At 38.3% G+C, this 25,668-nt stretch overlaps 1 non-coding gene across 1 annotated transcript; it reads left to right on the top strand.

The window, feature by feature from the left end:
- The first annotated feature begins 4,754 nt into the window (after positions 1–4,754).
- On the top strand, positions 4,755–4,862 carry LOC148548232 (small nucleolar RNA R71). The gene has a single exon (XR_015898045.1). It is a non-coding gene; the product is annotated as a small nucleolar RNA R71 (small nucleolar RNA).
- Positions 4,863–25,668: the final 20,806 nt, after the last annotated feature.

Below are 25,668 nucleotides of genomic sequence, written 5' to 3'. Positions count from 1 at the left end.
ACACCTTAATCTATGGAGTGTAGAAACTCTACCATTAAAAATACATAAGTGAATAGAGGGTAAGCATGGCCGAGTGGCCAGCCTCCCATGGAGGTCTAGAGATCTAAAAATGATCAAAAGATGTCTAATACAATAGTATAAAGTCCTATTTATAATAAACTAGTTACTAGGGTTTACAGAAATAAGTAATTGATGCATAAATCCACTTCCGGGGCCCACTTGGTGTGTGCTTGGGCTGAGCTTGAGTGTTGCACGTGTAGAGGTCCTTCTTGGAGTTGAACGCCAGCTTTTGTGCCAGTTTGGGCGTTGAACTCCACTTTGCAGCTTGTTTCTGGCACTGGACGCCAGAATTAGGCAGAGAGCTGGCGTTGAACGTCAGTTTGCGTCATCTAAACTTGGGCAAAGTATGGACTATTATATATTGCAGGAAAGCCCTAGATGTCTACTTTTCAACGCAATTGGAAGCGCGCCATTTTGAGTTCTGTAGCTCCAGAAAATCCATTTTGAGTGCAGGGAGGTCAGAATCCAACAGCATCAGCAGTCCTTCTTCAACCTCTGAATCTGATTTTTGCTCAAGTCCCTCAATTTTAGCCAGAAAATACCTGAAATCACAGAAAAACACACAAACTCATAGTAAAGTCCAGAAATGTGAATTTAACATAAAAACTAATGAAAACATCCCTAAAAGTAACTAGATTCTACTAAAAACATACTAAAAACAATGCCAAAAAGCGTATAAATTATCCGCTCATCACAACACCAAACTTAAATTGTTGCTTGTCCCCAAGCAACTGAAAATCAAATAGGATAAAAAGAAGAGAATATACTATAAATTCCAAACTATCAATGAAACATAGCTCCAATCAAATGAGCGGGACTTATAGCTTTTTGCCTCTTGAATAGTTCTGGCATCTCACTTTATCCATTGAGGTTCAGAATGATTGGCATCTATAGGAACTCAGAGTTCAGATAGTGTTATTGATTCTTCTAGTTTAGTATGATGATTCTTGAACACAGCTATTTTATGAGTCTTGCATGTGGCCCTAAGCACTTTATTTTCCAGTATTACCACCGGATACATAAATGCCACAGAGACATAATTGGGTCAACCTTTTCAGATTGTGACTCAGCTTTGCTAAAGTCCCCAATTAGAGGTGTCCAGGGTTCTTGAGCACACTCTTTTTTTTCTTTGGACCTTGACTTTAACCGCTCAGTCTCAAGTTTTCACTTGACACCTACACGCCACAAGCACATGGTTAGGGACAGCTTGGTTTAGCCGCTTAGACCAGGATTTTATTCCTGTAGGCCCTCCTATCCACTGATGCTCAAAGCCTTGGGATCCTCTTTATTTACCCTTGCCTTTTGGTTTTAAGGGTTATTGGCTTTTTGCTCTTGCCTCTTGGTTTTAAGAGCTTTTGGCTTTTTCTGCTTGCTTTTTCTTTCTATTTTTTTTTTGCCTATTTTTTTCTTTTTTTTTTCTGCAAGCTTTGTTCTTTGCTGCTTTTTCTTGCTTCAAGAATCATTTTTATGATTTTTCAGATTATCAGATAACATGTCTCCTAGTCATCATTCTTTCAAGAGCCAACATATTTAACATTCTTAAACAACAACTTCAAAAGACATATGCACTGTTCAAGCATTCATTCAGAAAACAAGAAGCATTGTCACCACATCAATATAATTAAGTTAAGTTCAAGGATAAATTCGAAACTCATATACTTCTTGTTCTTTTGAATTAAAACATTTTTCATTTAAGAGAGGTGATGGATTCATTTACATTCATAACTTTAAGACAAAGTTACTAACTACTAATGATCATGTAATGAAAACACAAATATAGATAAGCACATAACATAGAAAACAAAAAACAGAAGAAATAAGAACAAGGAATGAATCCACCTTAGTGATGGTGGCATTTCCTTCTTGAGGAATCAATGATGTCCTTGAGCTCTTCTATGTCTCTTCCTTGTCTTTGTTGCTCCTTCCTCATTGCTTTTTGATCTTCTCTAATTTCATGAAGGATGATGGAGTGCTCTTGATGTTCCACCCTTAATTGTCCCATGTTGGAACTTAATTCTCCTAGGGAGGTATTGATTTGCTCCCAATAATTCTGTGGAGGAAAGTGCATCCCCTGAGGTATCTCAGGGATCTCTTGATGATGAGCTTCTTCATGTGCCTGTTGAGATCCATGAATGTGCTCTCTTGTTTGCTCCATCCTTTTCTTAGTGATGGGCATGTGAGATGAATCTTTCCATCTCCCATGGCTCAGAGGTGGAAGCAATTGTCTTCCCTTTCCTCTTTCTTGAGGTTTCTTTGGCCTTAGGTGCCATTAATGGTAATGGCAACACAAAAAGCTTATGCTTTTACCACACCAAACTTAGAATTTTGCATGCCCTCGAGCAAAAGAAGAAAGAATAGAAGAAGAAGAAGAAGAAGATATGGAGGAGATGGAGGGATGTGTGTATGGATGTGAGTGGTGAATGGAAAACAGAAGGGATGATCATGAATGGAGAGAGGGAGGGTGAGGTGGGTGGGGATCCTGTGAGATTCACAGATCCTGAGGTGTTCAAAGATTTACAACCTTGCACCAAATTAGGCATGTAAAATGCCCTTGCACACAACTCTGGGCGTTCAGCGCCAGGTTGGTGCCCATTTTGGGCGTTCAATGCCCATTTGTTGCCCATTTCTGGCGTTGAACGCCAGAACCATGCTTGTTCTGGGCGTTCAGCGCTAGCTCCTATCCAGGGTGCAATTCTGGCGTTCAGCGCCCAGATGATGCCCATTTTGGGCGTTCAGCGCCCAGATACTGCCTATTTTGGGCGTTCAGCGCCAGAACCATGCTCTGTTCCGGCATTGAACGCCAGACAGGTGCTTCCTCCAGGGTGTGATTTTTCTTCCACTGTTTTTGATTCTGTTTCTAAATTTTTCGTTTATTTTGTGACTCCACATGATCATGAACCTAAGAAAACATGAAAAACAAAAATAGAATTAGATAAATAAACATTGGGTTACCTCCCAACAAGCGCTTCTTTAATGTCAATAGCTTGACAGTAGGCTCTCATGGAGCCTCACAGATGTGCAGAGCTTTGTTGAGACCTCCCAACACCAAACTTAGAGTTTGGATATGGGGGTTTGACACCAAACTTAGAGTTTGGTTGTGGCCTCCCAACACCAAACTTAGAGTTTGACTGTGGGGGCTTTGGTTGACTCTGCTTTGAGAGAAGCTTTTTCTGCTTCCTCTCCATGGAAGCAGAGAGAGATCCTTGAGTTGTAAACACAAGGTTGTCCTTATTTAATTGAAGGATCAATTCTCCTCTGTCCACATCAATCACAGCTCTTGCTGTGGCTAGGAAAGGTCTTCCTAGGATGATGGATTCATCCTCTTCCTTTCCAGTATCCAGGACTATGAAATCAGCAGGGATGTAAAGGCCTTCAACCTTTACTAACACGTCCTCTACTTGTCCATAAGCCTGTTTTCTTGAATTGTCTGCCATCTCTAATGAGATTTTAGCAGCTTGCACCCCATAGATTCCCAGTTTTTCTATTACAGAGAGGGGCATGAGGTTTATCCCTGAACCAAGGTCACACAGAGCCTTAAAGATCATGGTGCCTATGGTACAAGGTATTATGAACTTTCCAGGATCCTATCTCTTCTGAGGCAATGTCAGTTGATCCAGATCACTTAGTTCATTGGTGAACAAGGGAGGTTCATCTTCCCAAGTCTCAATACCAAATAATTTGGCATTTAGCTTCATGATTGCACCAAGGAATTTGGCAGCTTGCTCTTCAGTAACATCCTCATTCTCTTCAGAAGAGGAATACTCATCAGAGCTCATGAATGGCATAAGGAGGTTCAATGGAATCTCTATGGTCTCTAGATGAGCCTCAGAGTCCTTTGGTTCCTCAGAGGGAAGCTCCTTATTGATCACTGGACGTCCCAGGAGGTCTTCCTCCTTGGGATTCACGTCCTCTCCTTCTCTTACAGGTTCGGCCATGGTGCTTATGTCAATGGCCTTGCACTCTCCTTTTGGATTCTCTTCTGTATTGCTTGGGAGAGTACTAGGAGGGATTTCAGTGATCCTTTTACTCAGCTGGCCCACTTGTGCTTCCAAATTTCTAATGGAAGACCTTGTTTCATTCATGACACTTACAGTGGCCTTGGATAGATCAGAGACTAAGTTTGCTAAGCTAGATGGATTCTGCTCAGAATTCTCTGTCTGTTGCTGAGTGGATGATGGAAAAGGCTTGCTATTGCTAAACCTGTTTCTTCCACCATTATTAAAGCTTTGTTGAGGCTTTTGATCCTTCCATGAGAAATTTGGATGATTTCTCCATGATGGATTATAGGTGTTTCCATAAGGTTCACCCATGTAATTTACCTCTGCTATTGTAGGGTTCTCAGGATCATAAGCTTCTTCTTCATAAGAAGCCTCTTGAGTACTGTTGGATGCAGCTTGCATTCTAGTCAGACTCTGAGAAATCATATTGACTTGCTGAGTCAATATTTTGTTCTGAGCCAATATGGCATTCAGAGTATCAATTTCAAGAACTCCCTTCTTTATATGCGTCCCATTACTCACAGGATTCCTCTCAGAAGTGTACATGAACTGGTTATTAGCAACCATGTCAATGAGTTCTTGAGCTTCTGCAGGCATTTTCTTTAGGTGAATGGATCCACCTGCAGAAGTGTCCAATGACATCTTTGATAGCTCAGATAGACCATCATAGAATATATCCAGGATGGTCCATTCTGAAAGCATGTCAGAAGGACACTTTTTGGTCAACTGTTTGTATCTTTCCCAAACTTCATAGAGGGATTCACCATCTTTTTGTTTGAAGGTTTGAACATCCACTCTAAGCTTGCTCATCTTTTGAGGAGGAAAAAACTTGGCTAAGAAAGCCGTGACCAGCTTATCCCAAGAGTTCAGGCTGCCTTTGGGTTGAGAGTCCAACCATATTCTAGCTCTGTCTCTTACAGCAAAAGGGAAAAGCATGAGCCTGTAGATTTCAGGATCTACTCCATTAGTCTTAACAGTATCACAGATCTGCAAGAATTCAGTTAAGAACTGAAAAGGATCTTCAGATGGAAGTCCATGAAACTTGCAGTTCTGCTGCATCAGAGAAACTAGCTGAGGTTTCAGCTCAAAATTGTTTGCTCCAATAGCAGGAATGGAGATGCTTCTTCCATGTAAATTGGAATTTGGTGCAGTAAAGTCACCAAGCATTCTCCTTGCATTATTGTTGTTGGGTTCGGCTGCCATCTCCTTTACTTGTTCGAAATTTTCAATAAAGTTGTCTCTGGATTGTTGTAATTTAGCTTCTCTTAGTTTCCTCTTCAGAGTCCTTTCAGGTTTTGGATCAGCTTCAACAAGAATGCCTTTTTTCTTGTTCCTGCTCATAAGAAGGAGAAGAGAACAAGAAAAGAAGAGGAATCCTCTATGTCACAGTAAAGAGGTTCCTTATCGTTAGTAGAAGAAGAGAAGAAGAAAAAATTCGAACACAGATAGAAGAGGGGGTTCGAATTTGGTGAGTGATGTGAGGAAGAGATGTTAATAGATGAATAAATAAATAGAATAAGCTGAGAGAGGGAGAGGATTTTCGAAAATAATTTTTGAAAAAGAGTTAGTGATTTTCGAAAATAGTTTTTAAAAAGAAGTTAGTAATTTTTCGAAAATTAAAATAAAAAAATAAAATAATTAGTCTAATTAAAAAGAAATTTTGAAAAAGAGGGAAGATATTTTCGAAAATTAGAGAGAGAGAGAGTTAGTTAGGTAGTTTTGAAAAAGGTAAGAAACAAACAAAAAGTTAGTTAGTTTGTTGAAACAAATTTTGAAAAGATAAGAAGTTAGGAAGTTAGAAAAAATATTTTGAAATCAAATTTTTGAAAAGGATAAGATAAGAAGATATTTTTGAAAAGATATGATTGAAATTAGTTTTTGAAAAAGATTTGATTTTTAAAATCACAATTAATGACTTGATTCACAAGAAATCACAAGATATGATTCTAGAACTTAAAGTTTGAATCTTTCTTAACAAGCAAGTAACAAACTTGAAATTTTTGAATCAAAACATTAATTGTTATTGTTATTTTCGAAAATTTGATACAAAAATAAGAAAAAGATTTTTGAAAAATATTTTTAAAATTTTCGAAAATAACTAAGAAAAATGAAAAATATTTGATTTTTGAAAAAGATTTTGAAAAAGATAAGGTTTTTAAATTGAAAATTTGATTTGACTCATAAAAACAACTGGATTTTAAAAATTTTTGAAAAAGTCAAATCTAATTTTCGAAATTTTAAGAGAGAAAAAGGGAAAGATATTTTTTTTATTTTTGAATTTTTATGATGAGAGAGAAAAACAAGAAAAATTATGCAATGCATGAGAATTTTAGATCAAAACATGTGATGCATGCAAGAATGCTATGAATGTCAAGATGAACACCAAGAACACTATGAAGATCATGATGAACATCAAGAACATATTTTTTGAAAAATTTTTAATGCAAGGAAAACATGCAAGACACCAAACTTAGAAATCTTTAATTCTTAGGCACTAAAAATTCAAGAATGCATATGAAAAACATCATACAACACAAAAACAATGTAATATGAAGATCAATTAAGAAGGTTTATCAAGAACAACTTGAAGATCATGATGAATGCAATGCATGAATGCAATTTTCGAAAAATGCAAGATGATTATGCAATTGACACCAAACTTATAACATGACACATGACTCAAACAAGAAACATGAAAAAATATTTTTGATTTTTATGATTTTATGATTTTTTTGTATTTTCTTTTTAATTTTTTTTCCGAAAATCATTTTGAAAAAGAAAAATAAGGATTAAAAAATTTTTAATATGAATTCCAGGAATCTAGCATTCTTAGTATAAAGCTCCAATCAAAGGGTCAGGCATGGCTTAATAGCCAGCCAAACTTTAGCATGTAACTCAGACATGACACGCCTCACGTACCCTATCCAGAAGAATTGAACATGGCTCCATTGAGGTGATTAGTTGAAGACCAATCCCAAAGCAGTTTGGGTATGGCTTTACAGCCAGATAGGCTTCAACATGCTTCATGAAACACTAGAATTTATTCTTAAAAATTCTGAAGGAAAATATATTTTTGAAAACATTTTTTTTTTGAAAACCTTTTCGAAAACAAAGGAGAAATTTTTGAAAGATTTTTGAAAAATTTTTGAAAACTTTTTGAAAAGAAAACGAAAAGAAAGTTACCCAATCTGAGCAACAAGATGAACCGTTAGTTGTCCAAACTCGAACAATCCCCGGCAACGGCGCCAAAAACTTGGTGGACGAAATTGTGATTACAGTTTGATTATGTAAAATTCATTGCTCTTTCTTTCCCTGGCAATGGCGCCAAAAACATGATGCCAATACCATGGTTCACAACTTCGCACAACTAACCAGCAAGAGCACTGGGTCGTCCAAGTAATACCTTACGTGAGTAAGGGTCGAATCCCACGGAGATTGTTGGTATGAAGCAAGCTATAGTCACCTTGTAAATCTCAGTCAGGCAGATATAAAATAGTAATGGGGTTTTCGAAAATAATACTAAAATAAGGATAGAAATACTTATGTAAATCATTGGTGAGAATTTCAGATAAGCGTATGGAGATGCATTCGTTCCTCTGAACCTCTGCTTTCCTGCTGTCTTCATCCAATCCGTCTTACTCCTTTCTATGGCTGGCTTTATGTAAGGATGTCACCGGTGCCAATGGCTACTTTCGATCTCTCGTGGGAAAATGGTCCAAATGCTCTGTCACAGCACGGCTAATCGTCTGGAGGCATCACCTTTGTTGTTGGTTGCATCCTATTCCTCCCTGTGAAAATGGTCCGATGCGCTGTCACTGCATCGCTAATCATCTTGGAGGTTCTCGATCATACTAGAATAGAATTTACTATCCTTTTGCGTCTGTCACTACGCCCAGCACTCACGAGTTTTGAGTTCGTCACAGTCATTCAATCCCAAAGTCCTACTCGGAATACCACGGACAAGGTTTAGACTTTCCGGACTCTCATAAATGCCGCCATCAATCTAGCTTATACCACGAAGATTCTGATTAAGAGATCTAAGAGATACTCATTCAATCTAAAGAAGAACGAAAGTGGTTGTCAAGCACGCGTTCATAGGGAATGATGATGATTGTCACGTTCATCACATTCAGGTTGAAGTGCGAATGAATATCTTAGAACCGGAACAAGTGAATTGAATAGAAAAACAGTAGTACTTTGCATTAATCTTTGAGGAACAGCAGAGCTCCACACCTTAATCTATGGAGTGTAGAAACTCTACTGTTAAAAATACATAAGTGAATAGAGGGTAAGCATGGCCAAGTGGCCAGCCTCCCATGGAGGTCTAGAGATCTAAAAATGATTAAAAGATGTCTAATACAATAGTATAAAGTCCTATTTATAATAAACTAGTTACTAGGGTTTATAGAAATAAGTAATTGATGCATAAATCCACTTCCGGGGCTCACTTGGTGTGTGCTTGGGCTGAGCTTGAGTGTTGCACGTGTAGAGGTCCTTCTTAGAGTTGAACGCCAGCTTTTGTGCCAGTTTGGGCGTTGAACTCCACTTTGCAGCTTGTTTCTGGCACTGGACGCCAGAATTGGGCAGAGAGCTGGCGTTAAACGCCAGTTTGCATCGTCTAAACGTGGGCAAAGTATGGACTATTATATATTACTGGAAAGCCATGGATGTCTACTTTCCAACGCAATTGGAAGCACGCCATTTTGAGTTCTGTAGCTCCAGAAAATCTATTTTGAGTGCAGGGAGGTCAGAATCCAACAGCATCAGCAGTCCTTCTTCAACCTCTGAATCTGATTTTTGCTCAAGTCCCTCAATTTCAGCCAGAAAATACCTGAAATCACAGAAAAACACACAAACTCATAGTAAAGTCCAGAAATGTGAATTCAACATAAAAACTAATGAAAACATCCCTAAAAGTAACTAGATTCTACTAAAAACATACTAAAAATAATGCCAAAAAGCGTATAAATTATCCGCTCATCAGGCCTCATACCCTGTGTGATGTAGCTGAGTAACACTATCTTGTCGATCATGTGGTGGGGGAATGCTTCTAGAAGACTATTGAAGCGCTCCCAGTATTCAAAGAGAGTCTCGTTGTCATTTTGAACAATCGCGGAAATGTCTTTCCTCAGTTTATCAGTAACTTCAGTTGGAAAGAATTTCTCCAAAAACTCTTTTTTGAGCGTATCCCAGTTGGATACATTTGCTAGGGGTTGAGTGTAGTACCACTCTCTTGCTTTTCCCTAAAGAGAAAACGGGAAAGCTTTCTGCAAAATTGAAGTTTCATCTGTACCATCTCGCCTGACAGTAGAACAGGCTGCCTGGAAATCTCTCAGGTGCTTGATAGGCTCTTGAGCAGGTAAGCCATGAAACTTGGGCATTAAATTGAGCAGTGCGGTCTTTATTTCGAAATCTGTAGCCACTGCTATGTGATGCGCTTGAAACGGTTGCATCGTAAAATCAGGGTCTCCTTCCTCCTGGATGGTAACTCTTCTGGCTGCCGCCATGTTACCTGTACGTAAATCAACCGAATCAGTAGAACGGGGGCTGGTTTCTTCCTCAGATGGCGTTTCAAATCCACCCTCAATGAGGACTAACCGACGCCGAGCTCGCCTTATTCATGAGATGGTTCTTTCAATCTCAGGATCGAATACTGGCAAGCATGGATCAGGAAGTGAACGCGTCATCTAGTGAAAGAAACATGCAGCTCATAGTAGCAAAATAAAATAAAATGCAAATAAATAAATTCTAATTAATAACTTTAGCACTCTATTGCAACTCCCCGGCAACGGCGCCAAAAATTGATGCGGGCAGAAATTGGTGAATTAAAAATTATTAGAATATATGCGTTGCAAGTATAGTTCTTAACTCGCTAGAAATCCACCACTCAATTTAGAAAGGTGTCACAGAAAATTGAAATTTAAAATACTGGGAGTATGAATCCTAGGTCGTCTCCCAACGAGTTGCAGGAAAGGGTGCTATTTTATTAATAAGATGTTTTCAAAAAGGTTTGAGTTGAGTAAATAGGAAATTAAATTGATGAAATTGAATAATGTAAATAAAAGCCTTGACTGGGAGTTGATTACATGGAAGCCCTATTCTTGATGGAACACTCTTAAGATTAATTAACAATTGGGGGTTATTTCGTTTAGTTATCCTTTACTAAGTAATGGAAGGTAAAACAAGTTGGAATACTGTTCTATCCACAAGTCCCAATCCACTCTTGGGAGGATTGGTGTCAGAAATTAGAGAGGAAACCAACAATAACCCAATTACAATCTTTCTCTTGAACCTTCCAACTCAAGGGTTCCTTTCAATCAACTCCCCATCAAGTTAGGGAACTACTCACTCATTATAAAGGTAAAATTCATAGAATATGAAAAGGAATTAAAGAAAGACATTGTAAATAAAAATTAAAATAGTCAATTAAAAATAAAAATGATCCTTGTATTAAATAAACCTAAAAATATTCCAATGGTAAAATTAAACAAAGCAAAGAACATGGAAGAGTAAGTCAAGTAAAGAAAACGAACTAGAATGACGAAGTCTTGTTGAGGAAATAAATCTTCTCAATATCCCAATGCAAAAAGCTAGAGAAACTAAAATCCTAAGAACTATCAATGTCTAGAAAGAAAAACCTAGGGGAGGAGTAAAACTAGATCTAAAAACTAAAACCGTGTAGAATGAATGTTATCTTTGGTTTCTGCATGTTCTCTGGCTCTAGTCTGCTGTTCTGGGCCGAGAACTGGGTCAAAAGAGGGTCCAAAATCGCCCCCAGTGAATCCTGCAGATTATGCAGATCGCGCATGTCACGCGATCGCGTCATCCATGCGGACGCGTCATTCGCACTTTTCCTTGCCATGCATTCGCGTCGTCCACGCCTCCGCGTCGCTCGTGCTTTTCCAATCCGCGCGGTCGCGTGAGCCATGCAGCCGCGTCACTGCGATTTCTCCTCTTTCGCGCGGTTGCATGAGCCATGCGGCCGCGTCACTTCTCGCTGGTTATCTCCCCAATTTCTTGTGTTCCTTCCATATTTGCTAGCTTCCTTTCCAATCTCCAACTCATTCATGCCCCATAAAGCCTGAAACGCTTAACACACAGATCACGTCATCGAATGAAATAAAGGAGAATTAAAATGTATAATTAAAAGTCTCTAGGAAGCAGTTTTCAATCATGTAATAATTTCAGGAAGGAAATATAAATGCATGCTAAATTAATGAATAAGTGGGTAAGGATCATGATAAAACCACACAATTAAACACAATATAAACCATAAAATAGTGGTTTATCAATATCCAATAACTTCTGATTCCTCCTGACTAAGACCTGCAAGACAACGATAAGCTTGCTTCAAGCCACAATCCTCGTGGGATCGACCCTGACTCGCTCAGGTATTACTTGGACTACCCAGTGCACTTGCTGGTACTACTGTTGTTGTACGAAATAGTGTGGGTTTTGGCGTCGTTGCCGGTGGTTGTTGAGTTTGGACAAACTGCCATATTGTTTTGCTCCTTAGATCAGGTAAGTTTATTGTACATTATTTTAATTGAGTCTTTAATTTTTGTTTTCTTCTTCTTCAATTTTCGAAATTTCTTAAAATTTTTTCAAAAATATTTTTCTTTTCTTTGTTTAATTTTTGTTCTGTGTTTGAGTCTTGTGTTGTTGTTGAGTCTTTTATTTTTATTGTTTCCTTCTCTATTTTTTCAAAAATTTCAAAAAGATTTTTCAAAAATATTTTTATTTTTGTTGTTCAATTGGTTAGAGCGTTGTGTTCATGTTCTTAGTAATTTTTGTTCTTTTGAGTCTTTCCTTCTAAAAAATTTTCAAAAATAATTTTTCTTTGTTTAAATCTTATTTTAAATTTTAAGTTTGGTATTTTTCCTTTATTTTTCTTTGTGTTTTTTGAAAAAATAGTTTTGATTTTCTAAAAATTTTAAGTTTAGTGTTCTTTTTATGTTCTTGAGTTCTTTGAGTCTTTAAATTTTGTTCTTCGTGTTCTTGTGAGTCTTCAAGGTGTTCTTGAGTCTTGTATGTGTCTTGATCTTAAAATTTTTAAGTTTGGTGTCCCTTAGTGTTTTCCTCCAAAAATTTTCGAAAAACAAGGGTGCTAGATCTAAAAATTTTAAGTCTTGTGACTTTTTTGTGTTTTTCTCTTTCATCATAAAATTAAAAAAAATAAAAAAAAATATCTTTTCTAACTAATTTTCACCTTAATTTCGAAATTTTTCAAAAAAATTTTAAAATTTTATCTTATCATATCTTAGTTGTCAAGTTTTCAAAAATCAAATTTTTTAAAATTAAAAATTTTATCTTTTTCAAATATCTTATCTTTTTCAAAACCATATCATATCTTTTTCAAAATTCAAAAATCTTATCTTATCTTTTTCCAAATTCAAATTTTAAAATCATATCTTTTTCAAAATCAAATTTCAAAATCTTATCTTTTTCTAATTTCAAACTTTAATTTTAAAATCTTTTCTTATCTTACTTCTTATCTTATTTTTAAAATTTAAATCTTTTCTTATCTTATCTTTTATTTTTATTTTTTATTTTTATCTTTTCTTAATTAATATCTTATCTTCTCTCTCTTCTTTTTCAAAACCACCTAACTAACTCTCACCTCTCTAAAATTTTCAAAAATATCTCTCCTTTTCTGTCTCATCTTTTTCAAAATTACCTAACTAACTCCTTCTATTCTTAATTTTTTCGAAAATATCTCTCTTCTTCTCTCTCATCTTTTTCAAAATCACCTAACTAACTCTCTTTTCTCTTACTTCTCGAAAATTTCTTCTTCTCTTCCCTCCTCTATTTTTGAAAATTCAACAATTGAAATTCAAATCTTTTTAATTTTAATTTAATCTAATTTTTGAAAAATTAATTAATTAATTAAATAAAAAACAAAAATAATTTAATTGTTATTTACTCTTTCTATTTATTCCTCTTCTCTTCTTACATCTCTATTATTCAAAACTCTCCTATCCCTATTTCTTCTCTTAGTCTACCTCAACTTCTTTATCTTCTTTCTTTTCTTCTTCACATCTCACTTGGAGCTTCTTGCCAATTGGCACAAAAAGCTTTCTTGTGATTTCTCTTCCATCTTCTCAACTTTCATCCTCTCTTATTTACTCTTATCTACTATTTCCAAGGTATTTTTCTTCTACTTCTTTTATTTATTTTTATTTTTATTTTTTATCTTCTTCTTCTTTCTTTACTTCTGACTTTAAGGAGGAGCTTCTTGCCTATTGGAAGTCTCTTTCTTTTCTTTCTTTTTTCTTTTCTTCTTCTTTATGGCCAGGAACATTGCTAAAGAACCCCTCTTGACTCCTGATCCTGAACCTGAAAAGACTCTAAGGAGGCGTTTACAACTAGCTAAAGCAAAACACTTCGGAAGAGACCTTTCAGAAAGTTTTGAACAAGAAATAGGAGACATGGCCGAATGAAAGAGCGAAACTCTCGCGCGATCTAGAATATTCACAAATAAATTTCCGTTGTAAGTATAGCTTCTAGACCGACAAGGATTCCTTTCTTACAAAAGTTTTGGTTGTCACAAGTAACAAACCCCTAAATAAATTGATAACCGAAGTATTCAAACCTCGGGTCATCTTCTCAAGGAATTGCAGGGAGGTGTTCTTATTATTGGTTATGAGTCGTGTAAATTGGGGGTTTTGAAAGTAAAGAACAGGTAATTTAATTGGTAAGAAAAAATAAATTGATAATTAATAAAACACTTGGCAAGATATGAGAATTGAAAGTCCTATCATAGTTATCCTTATCAATGGTGATGAGAATTGAGTTTTAATCCCACTTAGTTAACTTTTACTAAAGCAAAGGAAAGTCAAGTGGACTAATTAGTTTGATCTTCAGGTCCTAGCCAATTCCTAAGAAAGGACTAGAGTTATTGGAATTCAATTCAATTAGCAAAAATAACAATTATCAATCACGATGAGTTTGATAACTCAAGATTCTCCAATTAATCAATTAAAGCCAAGAGTATAAAAGCTAAATAAGAATCATAAATCTGAAATACCTCAGTTTATATTAAATAAAGAAAATCCTAACGTGAATGGTTCATAAGCCAATTGAGATATAAATAACAATTAAAGTAATAAAATAAAATAAATAAAAGTAGAAAATAATTTAAAGGAACATTGAACCTGTGATGAAGAAGAAATCCTAAATCCTTTAAGAGGAATCCTAATCCTAAATCCTAAGAGAGAGGAGAGAACCTCTCTCTCTAAAAACTACATCTAAATTACGAAAAGTGAATAATTGAAGACCTTCTCCTGAATGGATGCATTCCCCCACTTTATAACCTCTAATATGTGTTTTCTGGACTTGGATCTGGGCCAAAAGGGTTTCAAAAATCGCTGGGGGCGTTTTCTGCAGTTCTGCACGTGGCGTCTGTCACGCGTCCGTGTGGGTCACGCGTTCGCGTCATCTGAGAGTTTTCCTTGTCATGCGTTCACTTCGATCACACGTACACGTCATTTGCGTTCTGCTCAAGGCACGCGTCTGCATCAGTCACGCGTTTGCGTCGCTGCCTTTTCGCACTAGGCACGCGGCCGCATCGTCCATGCGTTCGCGTCGCTGCCCTTTTCTTCAGAACTCCATTTTTGTACTTTCCTTCCAATTTTTGTATGTTTTCTTTCTGTCCTCTAAGCCATTCCTGCCTTAGGATATCTGAAAATACTTAACACACAAATCACGGCATTGAATGGTAATAAAGGGTAATTGAATTAATATTTTTAAAGCATAGGAAACATGTTTTTCACATATATCACATAATAAGGAAGGGAAAGTAAAACCATGCAATTTACATGAATAAATGGGTGAAGGATTGAATAAATCACTTAAATTGAGCACAAAATACATCATAAAATATGGGTTTATCAACCTCCCCACACTTAAACAATAGCATGTCTTCATGCTAAATCCAAGAGAAAGGGTAAAGTTAGAATGGTGGAATCTCATGCAATGCAATCTATTTTAAATGCAAACTACCTAAATGAGTCATGCAATTCTAGTTATTATTCACTTGTATATAAAGCTTACATGTAGTCAAATTAATTCATATCTTCAAGGAATCATATATGCATAGCCATACCCTAGATAATGTTAAAGCACTTTTACAATTGAGATGGGTAAAAGTATTTCACAAACTTGCAAGACAATTAACAATTAAGCAGAGATATATGGTGATGAGCTATTGAACCTTCACTGGATTTTGTGTTTACTCTCTAATCACTTAGTGTTTATTGGGTTAATCACTCTATTCTTTTTCTATCCTTGATTTCTAAAACTTTGTTCTTTATCTAACCAATCAACCATTATGGAATACAGACATACAAAAATCATGAGGTCTTTTTCAAGGTTGTAATGGGGCCAAGGTAAAGGTAAGGGTATATGTATAAGGCTAAGTGAGCTAACAAAGTGAATCCTTGATTAGTCTAAGATCTCACCTAACATACATAATTTATATAAATTAAAATACTTTACCTAGCTACCCAAATTTTTCTCTCTTTTGTGTTTACATGCTCATGTATTACATTTACTTTTGAATTTTTTTCCCATGTGCATTGATTCTTTTTATTTTGCATTGGGGTAATTTTTGTATCCCCTTATTTAAATACTGAAAATTGTTAAATTTTTTTTATGCACATGGTAATTTAATTAAATTGATTTCACATGAGCATGCTTCCCAAATTTTTGAAATAACTTATTCATTTTAAATTCCTACTTGTTTCTATCATCCCATGTTCCCATAAAATTCCCCACACTTAAATTGTGCACAATATCTATCTTAAGCTAACCAAGGATTCAACTTGGGATTTTTATTTTGTTTTTCTGCTTAAGGCTAGTAATGTGGTTATAGAACAAGAAGGGATTAAAAAGCTCAAGGGGGCTAACAAGGGTAATGTAAAGGTAGGCTAAATTGGGATAAGTGAGGAAAAATTCAAATGATGGCCTCAATCATCTCTTGGTATGTATCTATATTCTATATTAGACATATAGATTAAAACAAAGTAAAGAACACCAGAATGAAAAAGAAGGGCAAAACACACAGGAATGAAATTTATGGTTTGAATGTAACCATACAATTAAGCTCAAAACTCATAGGCTGTGTGTTCTCCAGCTCAAAAATCATATATCAGTTATACATGTCATGCAAGTAGAAATCAAGAGTTCCCATTATTCTCAATGTAAATCTTAGGGTGGCCCTTAAAATCTTAATGTTCCTCCTTGAAGAAATATTGTTAACTAACCAACATGTAATGCTATATATATAAAGTGTGTGGATGTTTTGATTCTGTTAAAGTCTCTAGTTTACTCCTTTTGTTTTCAATTGAATCAAACTATTATATGCTAAAAGGGCAAACTATACTAATTAATCCACATATTCTATAACTAATAAGTTTAGAATTGCAAACTAAACTAAATGTCTAAGATATAAACTAAAGTGCAAAATGCAGAAATAAAGTAAAAATACAGCAAAAGAACTATGTGCAAGTGCTGAAAGATAAAAATAAAAATACAGAAAAATAAACAAAATAAGATAGAAGAGCCTGTAGTGGTTCACCAAAAAAAATAAGCCAGAGATGGCGACCTCCCCACACTTAAAATAAAGCATCGTCTTCGATGCTCACTCAAGCTGGGGGTAAAGAAGTGTCATCTCCGAAAGGATGGGCTGCTAGAGTCTCTGTGGTGGCCTGAGGGTCTGCAGTCTCTATGAGGGTAGTGGGATCGGTCTGATGCAGTGTGGGAGCTGACTGTAGAGGGATCTCCGGGTCTGCGGCCTGGATCTGGTGTGGCTTCTCATGCTGTGGCGCAGCCTGCTCGGGTCCTCCCTGCTCGGCCTGGGCATGTGTCTCCTCCTCATGGTCGCTCGCCTCTGCCTCAGAAGTATCAGAAGGGGTGTCAGGCTCGGAGGGGATGTTGCCGCCGGATCGGATCATCAACTTAAGGTGCCCATAGCATCGCTTTTCGCGACGCTCCATACAGTCCAGGCGGGCAAAGAGGCGGTGCACCAGATGATAAATGGGCTCAGGAGCAGGTGGATGTGCAGTGGATGGGGATGGAGCAGTGGATGCGGAAGGGGTAGCTGAAGATGTGGCTGCCTCACCTGAGGCAGTGAGGAAAGGAGGTCTGTACCCAAATGCCAGAAACTTCCTGCTGTGAGGAATGATCTTCTTGCAGTCTACAACAGTCGGCTTCACATCAGCCAGCTCCCAAGGCACGTCAGCTCATTTGCCTAGCTGGGTGATCAGATAAGGGAAAGGGAGAGTGCCTCTGACATGGACCCTGGCCATGTAATACCGGATAAAACGTGGAAGATACAGGTCCTTACCCTCCATCACACACCAGATGAGGGTGATCATTGCAGCGGGCAGCTCTGTCTCATGAGTGCTCGGCATCACATAGTTGCTTAGAATCTGGTGCTAGAGCCGAGCCTCATCATTCAAATATATCAGCTTGATTTCCTTAGGCATCGCTGTGTTCTTTCCCATGACCCATGGGACAGTAGGATCAAGGGCTATTCTCTGCTTGACAGCATCCCAGTCAAATCTCATAAATCTCATATCCTCTTCAGCCTTTTGGTAACCGTCAGGCTGATCTGACTTAGGCTGAAGGTGGAGGATGTCCTCAATAGCTTCCTCAGTGACCAAAATTTGTTTCCCTCTGAGGTGCACTGCATCCAAGGAAGTCTTGAAATAGTTACAGTAAAATTCTCGCACCCAGAAAGCATTGACCTCTGTCAAGTTTCTTTCCAAGAAGAACCAGCCACTTTGTTTTATCTGTTCGAAGGTGTACTGTTATAGTTCTTCTGGAATTTTTAGAGTTCTTTCTAGGTACAGATTCCTGGAAGCGGCAAACACCGGATACTTCAGCTCACAGTATCTGTTTGCAAATTTAACTTGATCAGTGGCGGGGAGGAGCTGGTTAGCCTTCTTCTGCGGGGTAAAGTGCTTTTCCCGCCAAGAGTCGTCATGCAAAATGTCGAGGATGGAAATAGAGGATTCGCCTCTTTTTCGTTTGCTAGTGGTTGCTTTGCCTTTTCCTTTGTGTTGAGGGTCAGACATCCTAAGAAGCAGTAATTCTAGGATATAATTGAAGAACAAAAGCAGGAAAACAAGTAGGCAAATAGTAATATAGGCATAGAGTGGCAAAAGAGCAAGAGAAGCATGAAATGAGTTAAATATATGTGCAATGTGGATTGTATTCGAGTGAAAAAGTCTGAAAAGAGAAAAAATGCAATCCAAAAGATATGATAAGCGGAATTCAAGGTAAATAGGAAAAATAATGATCATGCCCGGAGTTAAAAAGTTAAAGTGGTTAGGTAAAAAGAGAAGTCAGAAAGTTAAAATGGTTAGTAGGTAAAAAGGAGGTTAGAAAGTGGAAAGCAGTGAGTTAGTAAAAAGAAAGTTAAAGTAAGTGGCATGAAAACGGTTTCCTAGTTAACAATAAATTCACAAATTTTAAGAATAATCAACTCATATTCAACCAAGGATATCAGGTTACTGATGATAATTCATATAGATACAGGAGTAGCTAAAATTAAAATGAAATCATCAATAATGTAATTTATTAACCAGGAAATTGAAAGGAATAAGAATGCTAGCCCATGCATTCATGAATTGGTTTGGTTGTAGCTAAGTAGTGCAAAATTCAAAATTGCCAAAACCAATTAATGAATGTAAAAAGTAAACAATTTGCAGAAAATTCGGCAGCATTCCGGCTAAAATTTGATGTACCCGGGTAATAAACAGCAAGAAAAATCAGTTCATATGAGTTTAAAAACGCTGTAAGGATTCACAAACAATAGGAGTAGTAAAGAATAATCTTAACAGCAGCATGAAACATTAAAGAACAACATATGAACAATATTAACATCACAGCCAGATCAAAATTGCAGAATAGGTGAAACAAGTAACAAGAACGGCGCAATTATCAGGCCTAAATCCACTAACCACATCCTAGCTACCTAACCACCTAAAATCCACTACAATCATGCATCTCTAACTATCCTATTTTGAACAAAAAACTGTAAACTATGCAACGAATTGACTAATTGGAAAACAAGATTGGTGTTCGGCAGAACCTGGTGTGTAGAAATAGAAAGTAGGCTTAGGAGAGATGGTGGCAGTATGGTGGCACAGCGGCAATGGACGGCGGCGCGGCGGCTGTCCGAGGTGGAGGCAGGGGCGGTTGAGGTGCAGGAGAAGAGGTGAGGGGTAAGTGTGGTGTTATGGTGGCTAGTGGGTGGTTGGCCAGAGGTTTGGTGGGTGGCGCGGTGGTGGCGGCTCGGTGATGGGGTGGCAGCAGTGGGGTCGGGGTCATGGAGGGAGGAGGAAAAAGAAGAGAAGAAATAAGAAGGATGGGGGAAAAACGGGCATCGTTGGGTGGTCGGTGACGGTGGTCGGGTCTGGGCGGCGAGGAGGGCTGGTGATTGAGAGATGGGAGCAAGAGAGGTTGCAGATGGAGGGTGGAGGTGGGGTTTGGGGGACCCGAAATGGTTAGGGTTCGCGTGGGTAAGGGTTAGTGTATTTGAATCCACGCGAACGCGTGCAGCACGCGTTCGCGTGAAGTGCGCGAAAAGGGGTTGACGCGCATGCATCATTGACGCGATCGTGTGAATGGGGCAAAAAAGGTAAGGTACGCATTCGCGTGAAGCATGAGAACGCGTCGCTGAAATTTGTGTTAAACGCACAGTTCCAGCGTCGTTTTGGCGCAACTCTCTGTTTCCAAAAGGGGTCCATAAAATCCGCGCGACGCGTACGCGTTGCTCATGCTTTCGCGTGGGATGTGCGTAATACAACTGACGCGGTCGCGTCAGGGACGTGAACGCGTGGGCCAAATTGTGCCAAAGGCACACCAGCCACATGATCCCAGCCCAACTTTCTGGGCGTTGGATTTTTTTACGCCGATTTCAATCGACGCCCACGCATGGCCTGCGCGCTCGCGTGGGGTGATTTTTTTTATATAATTATGCAGTATGCAATATGCAGTGCTAATGGAGATGCTATGAATACTTCCAGGTTCAATGAAAATAAACTAAAATAAAGACAAACAACACGAAATAAAATTGAAAAAGAAACGATCATACCATGGTGGGTTATCTCCCACCTAGCACTTTTAGTTAAAGTCCTTAAGTTGGACATTTGATGAGCTTCCTATTATGGTGGCTTGTGCTTAAATTCATCTAAAAATCTCCACCAATGTTTGGAATGCCAACAGCCTCCGGGGTCCCAAACAAGGCACGTAAAGCTTTTGAGCAGCTTCAAACAGATTCTCAGGCTCCCGGGGTGACGAATGTCAGAATAGATTCCAGGATCCCAAACTTTGCTTTTAAATCCACCTTTGTCTTGACCTATATTCTTCCATCCGAGCGGTTTAGAAATTGTATTCTCACCAAGATGACCAAACGCCTTCTGAGACCCATTCGGTTGAACATGATACCAATCCGTGCACTTCAAATTGAAGCGTGGAACCTTATTGAATCTTGCACACCAGCTCTGAGTACGAGCTATTTTCCTCTTACTCTTAAAGCCGTAGAGAGCTCTAAGCTGGCCATCTGTTTCAAGCAAACCATATTCAAGTGGAAAAGTAAAGATAAAGGTTAAGGATTGTACCCACTTGAAGCTTGTATTAGGTGGTGATGGCCTTGGGATAGGTGTTTTCATTGGTTTTGTAAGCTCTACTCCCTTGTATTCTTCTGTAAATTCCTCCATTTCCTTGCAAAATTCTTCAACTGCAACTGCATCTTGATCAAAGTCTTCTATGTCTTCCTCGTCACTCAAGTCATAAATTGGAGGTTGAGAGAAATCAACCTCGACATCATCTTCGTATTCACTTGGATAAGGTTTTTCAGGCTCAAGGAGTTCAGTTGTAGATGAAAGTTCGTGACTAGGAGAGCTTGATTCATGATCATCACTGCCTATGAAATCAACTTCTTGGTCTGTTCTGTCCAATTCTTCACAAGGTATATGCATTGGAGGTTGTGCACTATCCTCCTTGGCATCAAATTCGAACTTCTCAGCGGAATCATTTACAGTTCTTGATTCCCATGGAGGTTCAGCATCTCCTAAATCTTCAACCACTTCTTCCTCTACAACTATTATGGCTTCCTCCACTTGTTCCAATACAAAGCCATGCTCCTCATTGTCTACCGAAGTTTCTAGTGTCTCCTTCATGCTTCGCTCTTCTTTTGATTCCCCACAGGTAGCCATGGGAGTACTTTGAGTGCTCAGATGTTGGGAAGCTCATTTATTTACTACCTCAGTTAAGGCAGTACCGAGTTCCAGTACGCCCCTTTGCATCTTCGCTTGCCCTTGAAGAAGAACACGAAGGGTGTCATCCATTGGAGATTGGGGTAGATATGAGGGTTCATTGGTTGGGAGAGAAGGTTCATAATAAGAATGTGGTGGTTCTTGGGAGTAATTGGATTGGAATTGTGGTGGATAAGGGTCATACGGTGGTGAATGGTAAAAAGGAACTTGTGAGTGTGGTGGTTCAAAGCTATGTTGAGAGGGTGGTTCATAAGCACATGGTGGAACTTGTTGGTAACTACAAAGGGATCCACCATATCTATTGCCTTGGCATGCATTGTAGAATGGTCGTCGTCTGTGATCCTGTGGAGGATGTTGTTGCCTAAAGGGTTGATCAAGTCCTCGTGGCTCCATCCATCCTTGATTGCTCTAACCTTGATGCATGTTCCTGCTATAGCTTTCATTCCCTTTAACAATATTAGAACCAAACTCAAAGCGAGAGGGATGAGAACTCATGGTAGCTAATAAGAATTAAAAATGAAAACAGAAACAAATAAACAAGCAAAAGAAAAAATATTTACAATAACCAATAATAAGGCATACGTTTGCAACTCCCCGGCAACGGCGCCATTTTGAAATAGCGAAACTCTCGCGCAATCTAGAATTTTCACAAATAAATTCCCGTTGTAAGTATAGCTCTAGACCGACAAGAATTCCTTTCTTACAAAAGTTTTGGTTGTCACAAGTAACAAACCCCTAAATAAATTGATAACCGAAGTATTCAAACCTCGGGTCGTCTTCTCAAGGAATTGCAGGGAGGTGTTCTTATTATTGGTTATGATTCGTGTAAATTGGGGGTTTTGAAAGTAAAGAACAGGTAATTTAATTGGTAAGAAAAAATAAATTGATAATTAATAAAACTCTTGGCAAGATATGAGAATTGGAAGTCCTATCCTAGTTATCCTTATCAATGGTGATGAGAATTGAGTTTTAATCCCACTTAGTTAACCTTTACTAAAGCAAAGGAAAGTCAAGTGGACTAATTAGTTTGATCTTCAGGTCCTAGCCAATTCCTAAGAAAGGACTAGAGTTATTGGAATTCAATTCAATTAGCAAAAATAACAATTATCAATCACGATGAGTTTGATAACTCAAGAGTCTCCAATTAATCAATTAAAGCCAAGAATATAGAAGCTAAATAAGAATCATAAATCTGAAATACCTCAGTTTATATTAATAAAGAAAATCCTAACATGAATGGTTCATAAGCCAATTGAGATGTAAATAATAATTAAAGTAATAAAATAAAATAAATAAAAGTAGAAAATAATTTAAAGGAACATTGAACCTGTGATGAAGAAGAAATCCTAAATCCTTTAAAAGGAATTCTAATCCTAAATCCTAAGAGAGAGGAGAGAACCTCTCTCTCTAAAAACTACATCTAAATTATGAAAAGTGAATAATTGAAGACCTTCTCCTGAATGGATGCATTCCCCTACTTTATAACCTCTAATATGTATTTTCTGGACTTGGATCTGGGCCAAAAGGGTTTCAGAAATCGCTGGGGGCGTTTTCTGCAGTTCTGCACGTGGCGTCTGTCACGCATCCGTGTGGGTTACGCGTTCGCGTCATCTGGGAGTTTTTCTTGTCACGCGTTCGCTTCGGTCACGCATACGCGTCATCTGCATTCTGCTCAAGGCACGCGTCCGCGTCAGTCACGCGTTTGCGTCGCTGCCTTTTCGCACTAGGCACGCGGCCGCATCGTCCATGCGTTCGCGTCGCTGCCCTTTTCTTCAAAACTCCATTTTTGTGCTTTCCTTCCAATTTTTGTATGTTTCGTTTCTGTCCTCTAAGCCATTCCTGCTCGAAATTCTGATAAAATGGACTTCTTAGAGCGAATGCGTTCATTAGATTTAATAACATTATTTTGTTGTATCCAGACAAATTCAATCCATTTTATGAAAAAAATGTGACCAATTAACCAACCTCCAAAACCACTTGTTAAAAACAACAATTTATTGTTGCATCTAAACATATAGATGTTTACTAATCTGACTAATATGGAACTCCTTAGGATATCTGAAAATACTTAACACACAAATCACGGCATCGAATGGTAATAAAGGGTAATTAAAATTAATATTTTTAAAGCATAAGAAACATGTTTTTCACATATATCACATAATAAGGAAGGGAAAGTAAAACCATGCAATTTATATGAATAAGTGGGTGAAGGATTGAATAAATCACTTAAATTGAGTACAAAATACATCATAAAATATGGGTTTGTCACCAAACCACAAGAGGAGCCTAGAAAGGTCCTTAGTGACTTTACCACGCCTACCTCTGAATTTTATGGCAGAAGCATTGTTGTACCTGCCATTGGAGCTAACAATTTTGAGCTTAAACCTCAGTTAGTCTCTCTTTTGCAGCAGAATTGTAAATTCTATGGACTTCCAATGGAAGATTCACATCAGTTCTTAGCAGAATTCTTACAGATCTGTGATATTGTAAAGACTAATGGAGTTAATCCGAAAGTCTACAAGCTTATGCTTTTCCCCTTTGCTTTAAGAGACAAAGCTAAGTTCTGGTTAGATGCCCAACTTAGAAAGAGTTTTGACTCTTGGAAAAAACTAGTTAATGCTTTTCTGGATAAGTTCTTTCCTCCTCAAAGGATGAGCAACATTAGAGTGGAAGTTCAAACCTTCAGACAAAGAAAAGGTGAATCCCTCTATGAAGCTTAGGAAAGATACAAGCAGCTCATCAGGAGATGTCCTCCTAACATGCTCTCAGAGTGGTCCCTCATAGGCATATTCTATGATGGCCTATCTGAGATATCCAAGATTTCCTTGGATAGCTCTGCAGGTAGATCTCTCCACTTGAAGAAAATACCTGCAGAAGCTAGAGAACTCATTAAGATGGTTGCAAACAACTAATTTATGTACAAATCTGAAAGGAATTCTGTAAACCATGGAACCTCTCAGAAGAAAAGAGTTCATGAATTTGAGACTTTGAATGCCATCTTGGCTCAGAATAAGATCCTGACCTAACAGGTCAACATGATCTCTCAACATCTCACTGAGATGCAAACTGCACCTGGCAGTAATCAGGAAGCTTCTCTTGAAGATGAAGCTTATGATCCTAATCAACCCACCATGGAGGAGGTGAATTATATAGGAGAAGCCTATGGAAACACTTACAACCCTTTATGGAGGAATCATCCTAACCTCTAATAGAAGGATCAACAGAAACCTCAGCAAAGTTTCAATCAAGGTGGTAGGAACCAGAATAGGTTTAACAATAGACCACCATTCCCATCTTCTCAAGGGAATATGGAGACTTCTAAACAGAGCTTTTCTGACTTAGCCATTCTAGTCTCCATCCCACTAAGACCACCCACAGTTTCATTAATGAAACAAGGTCCTCCATTAGAAACTTGGAGGTACAAGTTAGTCAACTGAGCAAGAGGATCCCTGAGATCCCTCTTGAAACTCTTCCCAATAATACTAAGGTTAATCCTAGAGAAGAGTGCAAGGCCATAACCATGGAGGTTGAAGTCGAATTGGAGGAGAATGGGAAGGCATTGAACGCCAGTGAAGAAACCTTCACTGGGCATTCAACGCCCACCAGCCCAGGGAAGCTGGCATTGAATGCCAGCAAGGACATCCCTGCTGGGTGTTCAACGCCCAGAATGCTAGAGGAAATGGCATTTAATGCTAGTCAGGGTGGTCAGCAAAGGTGTTCAACACCCACTAAACTGACAGAGCTGGCGTTGAATGCCAGCCAAAGCACACCTTCTGAGTACTTGAATCCCACTCAAGCACCCTCTAGCCCAGAACCAAAGAAAACCATAAAGACAATTGAGGTTCCTTTGAATGCACTTCTGCAGTGCATAGGTTCTGATGACTACTCATCCTTAAGTAATGATGAAGACACTAGGAAAGAACAAGTTGCTCGTTCCTTGGAGCTCTAATGAAGCTGAATGCCAAACTATTTGGTACAAAGCCTCTAGAGGAAGAACCTCCACTGCTTACCAAAGAACTCCATGCTTTGGTTCAGCAAGAGCTACCTCAGAAGCTTCCAGACCCTGGACGCTTTCTGATTCCTTGCACCATGGGCACTAGGACCTTTGATAAGGCTTTGTGTAACCTAGGGTCAAGTATTAACCTCATGCCACTCTCAGTAATGGAGAAGTTGGGAATCCTTGAGGTACAAGTTGTACACGTCTCTTTAGAGATGGCAGACAAGACCATGAAGGAGCCATATGGCTTAGTGGAGGATATCTTGGTTAAAGCTGTAAACCTCTACATCCCAGCAAACTTCATAGTCTTGGATATAGGAGAGGA

The sequence above is a fragment of the Arachis ipaensis genome, chromosome B8 (genome assembly GCF_059453495.1).
Source record: "Arachis ipaensis isolate K30076 ecotype BB chromosome B8, ASM5945349v1, whole genome shotgun sequence".
NCBI lineage: Eukaryota > Viridiplantae > Streptophyta > Magnoliopsida > Fabales > Fabaceae > Arachis > Arachis ipaensis.
This window is presented reverse-complemented; position numbering and strand designations above follow the sequence as displayed.